The following is a 7,824-nucleotide window of genomic DNA, read 5'->3' on the forward strand; positions in this document are numbered from 1 at the left end:
TCAGGGACACAGTCTGAGCTGGGATCCCCCCACACACAGCCAGGGGCGGATTCTCTCCCCAGGGACAGAGGCCAGCGGGAAAGTGAAGATCAGGGCCTCATCACCAGCATTGAAAAAATGTCACCTGCCCCCGTTCGCAGTCCAGACAAACCCGGATCCTGCTGAGGCCCCGGCGCATGGACAGGGGGGTCACAGGGGATGTAAGAGCCTGGTACTGACCCCAACACCACTCCACAGCCCAGATCCCCTCCTTAGGGTTAGGATGGATCCATCCCTTCCTCCTCACAGACTCTCTGGCCACCCCCACATCCCAGTGTCCCCCATCCTGCACTTTCACCTCCACCTCCCAGCAATGTCTCCCCGAGGTGAATCCCTCACATCCCAGAAGACAGAGCTCAGAGTCAAATCTCTCAGGATTGTTGGGCAGATCCTGCCGTGTGTGTCCCCATCTCACACTTTTCTGATCCTCCGACAGGACGAGTTCAGGATGAGCCGTGTCTGGATCCAGAGTCACATTCACTGAGAGAGAGAGAGAGAGAGAGAATCAGAGTATTAGGAGCAGATCTCAGCCCTAGGGGAGGCTGGGACCATTTTTCACACACCCCAGCAGCCCTGTTTAGGCTGGGCACCTGAGACTGAGCAGAGGTTTCACTGCAGTTCCTCACTCTGTGCAATGAGAGACACTGTGTTAGTTTCTCATTTGTTTGCAGTCTTCACTTGAGCCTCAATGGGTCTGCTCCATTCCCAGTGGCAGAGAAACAGCAAAGAAGCTTTTCATGAGGAGGGAGTGGAGGAGGCAGGTACCAGCTTTAAACCCCAGAGGGAAGCTTCCTAAATGCATCCTCCACTCCCAGATTAGGGAATAGAGAGGAAGATGCAGCATGGGGGAAGAGCCACTTAAGATCAGAGAGTAGGAGAAGGCATTGGGTGGGGAAGCCCCATCTACAGCCCAGAGAGGAAGTTGGGGGAGGGGGGCCATCAGCAGGAGAGCATCTCCCCAATCCAGGAAGTAGTGAGCAGCTCTAAATATGGGAGAGCCCAGCCCTGACCAAAGGGAAGGTAGGATATTGGAGAAGAGCGATGGGGAGACACCCTCCACCGGGGTAAAGCAGGGGATGTGTCAGCTCTCAGGGCAGAGAGCTCTGTTTAAGTGCTGCTCAGTGGGAGTGTTTATGTTCATTAGCGTGGGCATGAACTCAGCACCAAGGCTGGTGTCAGGATTGTTTGTGTGACTTCAGCTTGGGATCGCCTCACTGTTTAATGTGTGTATTTTTAGGGCTGTGTGTGTCATGGTCGCTGTTGGTTTGGTTGGTAACTTTACCTACAATCTCATGAAGATGCTTTCACTGGAATTTTCTCAAAATTTAAAAACAATCTCCATGTACAATCTCACTGTGATGGGATCCCCTGGGTTTAGCCTGGGACTATGGGACTGCTGTGCCTCCTTAACTCTCCAGCCTGGGCTCTCTCTCATGATGCTTTGCTAGTGACAAGCAGCAAACCCCTCTGGGCGCTGTTATCACTCAGCAGAACTTCATGTGGAGCCCCACACCCAGCTAGATTGCATGAATGCTCCCAGAGCCACTTGTGAATCACACAGAGAAAGGCACCAGCTGAATCCCCCCAGCTCCCAGCCTTGCACTTCAGGAATATACCATCTTGCGCTGCTCAAGATGAGCAGTGCAAGTTTATTAATTGGGTCACCACTTCATCAATGGAAAGTGGCTATACATCAGCCTTTGTAAACCTGAGCAGATTTAGCAAACACTTCAGGCAAACTCACAGGTAAAGATAAATAGTTAAACAAATTTACTGACTACAAAAGATAGATTTTAAGTGATTATAAGTGATAGGCCAAAAAGTCAGAGTGGTTACCAAAAGAAAAGAAAATATAAGCACGCAGTCTAAACTCTCCACCCTATTAGACTGGGCAACATCTATTTAAGCAGTTTTTCTCACCCCACTGGATAGTGCAGTTCATAGTAAACAGGTTTCACCCTTGAAACCTGGACCTCTGTTGGAGTCTTCAGTCTTCTGAGTGTCCTTGTTGCTTGCCAGTGGGGGCAGGAGAACAGGCCAAACATAGGGCCCCCTGTGTTCTGTTTTATACCCTTAGTCCATGTGCTTGGAGAACACAAGTCCAGGCATGTCTGGTGGGCATTGCTGAGTCACAAGGTGAAGAAATACCCCAATGTGTCTCCTGTGAGTGAGTCATTGAATTGTAACTCCTCTGCTGGACAATGACTGGTGATGTCTGATCAGCACCCACCTGGGCATTGCTTACCTCCCTTGTCATTGTCTCGAGAGCTAGTATCTGGGCACTTCCCAAACTCACAGCATATTTTAGTGACAACCATACAACACATTCTCATAACTTCATATGCATTAATGATATACATATTTAGATAGAACAATGACTTTCAGCAGATCATAACCTTTCCCCTTATACCTCACACGGCATGCTTTATATGCAATATCACAATTATATATAAATGGAGCATATGGGGGTTATAGGGCACTCCCCCAAGGTATACAATGTCACACTCACCCAGTCTGCATGATCCCAGGGATTCCCCTCTTTTTGTCTCCAGTGAAGATGGCAGAGTGGCTGGAGGGGGAAAGGATAAAAGAGACAAGATTTCAGGCTTTCATATTTATGGCAGCATCCCTACTCTAAACTCATAGAACTGTGTTTTAATTATGACAGAGAAACAGACAGAGAGGCCCAGAGACACACTCAGGTATTTAATATAAACTAATCTGAAGCATTCCATTTCCTCTCTCATTCAGGCGTCTCACATCAATGGAATCAACAGCCATGAAGCATCACAATGACATACAATCTGTAAGTGAGATTTACGTTTCCCTCTTCATCCCGTCCCACCCTCCAGACCCCAGTAGGTTTGTCTCATTCACTTACTTCATTTTCTCATAACCTAGACCCAGGTCATACAAAGACTTTGGCATAAAAGTAACTTTTCACCCACTTTGATCCCTTTGACACTAACAGGATGTTCTGCCTCCATAGGCAGAAATATGAATAATAATAAAATAATTGTATCTATGTAGAAATTGAGGCAGGGGAAGGTTGGTTCAATGGGCCAGATTCACCCCTGTACTGGCAAAAGGAGAGAGGGGAGGGGCAATTTGTGACTCTGCTGTTCAGTGGCTGCAGGGGCCGGTGCAGACCTTGGCACAGGCTGAGGAAGTTCTGAACCCAGCCAGAGTTACATCCCTATGACAATGGCCCCTGTGTCTCTTGGCCAGTGTGCAGAGTGTCAGAGGCCCAGCTTTACGCTGCCCCCCTCCCTCTATCCCTGCCCCCCTCACCAACCCCACCCCATTCCCAGCCCTCTCAGGAACACGCCTTGTGCCTGCAGCTTCTGTGGAGGAGACACAAGAGGATTCCTCTAGAGTGGGAGGGGCTTTCTCCTTCCCTACAGCCCATGTGGCCCAGACTAGCTGCCACAGCAGAGAGGGACCAGGTCCAGATTTAACAAATGACCATTAATTTAGGATCTAAATTTTGAGTGCTGACCTTTAGGCCCGAGGGCCTGGTTCTCAGAGGTGTTGGGCACCTGCAGCTCCCACCGACTCCATCTGCAGCTGTGGATGCTAAATAGCTCTGGAGCACCTGCCCTGCAGCTCTCTAGTTCGGAGAGAAACTCAGGTGCCCCAAATTAGTCCATTTTGCTAAATTTGGGCCTTAATGTTCATACTGTTGTTAAGTCATTAATTAATGTGAGACACCCTGACACCTGGGCCCCTATTACATCAGCTCAATTTGTCTGCTTTCCCACTACTTATTAGATTAAGTATTGAGAGTTGGTACAAGGGGCATTTCTTATGCATAAGTTTGGAGAACACAAGATTGTGCATTTATGCTGACTGACTTGGCTTTGGTCTACTTAGCAGTTTGCTTGACATACAGGAAATATTGCCTTAAGTGACCTTGTTATTTAGTGATGTTGCAATTCAGATAAATTGCTCTGTGGGACAAAGAGATGTTTTGACTACACAATGTGCTTAAAGACAACAGACACCCAAAATGTACTGTGGAGGTAATAGTCAATGTGACCTATGCATAATCAGTGGTAATAAACCAACCAAGAAAGAGAATAATAACATGAAAAGAGCTTGGATAGCCAATTTAAAAGTTCATATATGTGTATTGTATGAGTTATATAAGATACTTAATATTCATAGCACTCAAACATGATTGGAAGAGAACTAACAAATATATAATTTGGATGTGTATAATATGTCAGACATTGTAAGGGGTTGTCGGAGCCTCATAGAAGAAATGCACCGTGACCTACCTATGCCCCAGGAGATGGTAACTGGCCTGTACTTCATTCTGTACATCTGACATTTCTTACTTTAACTGTAACTGTAACTGTAATTGTAATGGCAAGGCATGCTTTTGGTACAAATAAAACTATGAATTATTCAATCTGAGTCTCTTGCACCCCATGTGTGGCCTTCTCACCCAACAATTAAATCCATGCATAATATAATTATGAACCAATTGGCCAAAGCCATTCTCCTCCCACGGTTCCAGAGGCTTATCCTGATTTCCCTTCCTAGATCCCTTCTAGGTACCTTTGAACTTCCTCAGTCTCCATTAGAGCCATAGTTTTCTGGGAGAAATCACTGAGTCTCTTTTTCAATTCAGGAGTAATCTCCAATGGTTGCTGGAACTTCACCTTCTCACATCTGGACAGAAACAGTTTAACATGGTTATATTTCATTTAGTGACTCATTATAAGTTCTTGCTAGTGAGTTGCTGCTCTAATGGGCCTGGAGCCAACAGTGCTGGAACCTCAGTAGAAGTCAGGGACCACGAGGGCCTGCACCTCTCTGTGGCCGCTGCTTCTCCTCTTGCCCCCAGAGGCCCCTCCCCCTGGCCAGGCCACAAGCCAGAGTTGGACTGCGGTAAAAATTGCACAGGGAGCCTGGGCCACTGTGGGCATCCTGGAACTTCACGTGCCCTGGATGGGAGTCCAGGTGATCACCGCACTGGGAAATGCAGCCCCTGCTGGCATTGCTCCTTGCCTGCCCGAGGCTTGCAGTTTGGTGGGGGGCAACATGACCCTCTGACCTCCAAACTATGCCCATGTTAAAAAGTGAGCAGGCATTGCCCTCCCACTTTTAAAAGTGGGGGGGGGGGGGCAAGGTCCCCCTGCATCCCCCCTGGTTATGGCATCCATGTCTGGAGTTAGAATTTCTCTACTCCTCCCAGCCTCAGAGCAGGCACAATAGAGTTCATGGCTGTGCAACCTTCCCTCAAAGGTCACATTAATATTCTTCAGCTCTAGCCTGGGGAGACTAGGTCTGGGGATTAAAGAGGAATTGAGTCTCTATGGCCCATTCACTCCTTGGCCTCCATGCTCTGATGGACACAAAGTTGCCATGTGAAGTGTTGTAGAAATCTGTCCACTAGGAATTACAGTGAGACACCAATTCCCCCCCTCCCCATCTTATTCCACACAGGTCTCCAAACTTCAGGTGGAAAAGACTCTGGGTCACTGCTAACCTGGGCTGAAGAGTAACCAGTGGCCCCGCAGGGAGGTGGTTTGCACATTGGCCTGCTAAACCCAGGGTTGTGAGTTCAATCCTTGAGGGGGCCACTTAGGGATCTAGGGCAAAATCAGTACTTGGTCCTGCTGGTGAAGGCAGGGGGCTGGACTCAATGACCTTTCAAGGTCCCTTCCAGCTCTAGGAGATAGGATATTTCCATTTAAAAAAAAAAAGGCCCATATTCCATCTCTACTATCCTGAGGCAGCCAGTCCCCCAGGCATGTGACATCTCTAGGAAATACTTTAGGTTAATCTTTACCATTCAATAGATAATTCCAGAGTCTTCTGTAAAGGGGTGAGAACCTCAGGATGAGGTTGATCAGAGAGATTTGTATCCAAAAATGCAACCTTCCCCCCACATTTTGCTGTAGAGCCCTGGGGAGATGCGGTGCTAACATCGTCTCCCAGCTCTTTCCCAGCATTGTGAAGGGGAATGAGAGAGAGCCACGTACCTGCTCAAGGTGCTTCTGAAATCCTGGGGGGTGGGAGAGGAGGGAGAGAGAGAGAGAGAGAGAATTTAAGTCCCACATGACACACACACTTTGAATTCCAAGGAAGGGATTTTGCAAGTATGGGGAAAAGAGTCCCTGCCCTGGACCCAGGGCCATGGATTCCCTGAGCTAATGGGGCTTTTCCATCTCTAATATCAATGTGTCTGTGACTCTGCAAAGAACAATAGGAATTCACATTTCAGCAATGCACACACTGAGTTACACTGTGATCTCTAACTGCTGGACTCCTGTGCCCATGTTTTAGGAGATGTCCTGTCCCTCTGTTGGGATCTGGATTGTTTCTAACTTAGTCTCACCTGCAGGAATTCTCTTGCTGGCTTCTGATACTTCCCCTCCATCTCACTGATCAGCTCACTGAGATGGGAAATCTCCTCAGAGAGTTTGGTTATATTTTCATTCTGTATCTTCACAATCTCCTTGTCCAGCTCTTCCAGCTGGGCCAGCAGGAGTCGCTCTTGTTTCTCCAGGAACTGCAGCAGTTGCTGAAATTCAGACACAATTTTCTGCCTCTCCTTTTCTAGCTGTTTCTGTAAAACAACAGGGAAAGGGCTCGTCAGGAACTTGGAGGCAGTGTGGGGTCCTTTCATGGAGTTAGGGTGACCAGATGTCCCAATTTTACAGGGAAAGTCCAGATTTTTTGGTCTTTTTCTTATATAGGCTCCTATTACCCCCATCCCGATTTTTCACATTTGTTGTCTGGTCACCCTACATGGAATGCTGAGTGTGCAGGAGGGAGAACATCTTTGTAAACCCTAAGATTTCTGACACTTGATTCTACCCTGTGATTACTTGAGAGAGGATTCTCTCACACCTTGGTCATTTTGCCCCAATGTCTCTGGAAAGGGATGTTTTCATCTCTGACATGATTAGGACATTGTGTTACCCATGGCCTCTGACAATGGAGCACCAGAGCAGCAGGAGGCAGCACTCAGCATTACACTGACAGAGAGGCCAGAGAGAAAAAAAAGAATCATATAATTCAACAATGAAAAACATGACACAGAGACAGTGAAAACCACAAGGGCTAGAAATTCACTCATTAACAGAAATGAAAGCTTAGATTCTAAACATGAATCAAACACAGAAAATCTAGGATCACAGAGAAACACACACATGCCCACATTCACCAAGGGCCTAGAGGAATCGGCCCATAAACAGACCTCTCACCACAACTCTCCACAGGTCAATAACAACAGGCACCTACCAAGATACTCCCGGATTTTATCCTCTACAGTCACTTTAAATCCCAGCAGTTTTTCTCTCTCTTCACTCAGAGTCTTCAAATAGGCCTGAATTTTTTCCTGTAGAGACAAACGATTTGGGAGGTTTCATTTTGAGGATTGAGAGAGGTGTGTAGGGGGATGTTTTTCCATCCAAATCCAAGGGGACTGTTTGTCCTAATCCGTCTATGACATCAGGGCCACCAGGGAAATGAAACCTAAGAATGGAGACTGGGAGTGTGTCACATGCAGATTTGTTACCAATTCAGGTTCAGTTTTTTTAGTAATTAGAGAGAAACCTCAATTATCCAAGCTTGATAGATATTTATTAATTACTTAGTAGTACATCACATAACAAGAAACTGGAGTTACATGGTGGTGAATCAATAAATTTACTTTTGAGAAGATTAAATTAACAAAGTGATACAAATCCCAGAAACCACCAGGGCTCCAAATATGAGCTGGGATTATCCAAGGAGCCCAACTCCCAATTGAATTTCAGCCCTGAAGCC

At 46.9% G+C, this 7,824-nt stretch overlaps 1 pseudogene; it reads right to left on the reverse strand.

The window, feature by feature from the left end:
* Positions 1–7,424, reverse strand: LOC135887699 (E3 ubiquitin-protein ligase TRIM7-like; annotated as a pseudogene).
* Positions 7,425–7,824: the final 400 nt, after the last annotated feature.

Source organism: Emys orbicularis, chromosome 13 (genome assembly GCF_028017835.1).
Source record: "Emys orbicularis isolate rEmyOrb1 chromosome 13, rEmyOrb1.hap1, whole genome shotgun sequence".
Taxonomy (NCBI): Eukaryota; Metazoa; Chordata; order Testudines; family Emydidae; genus Emys; species Emys orbicularis.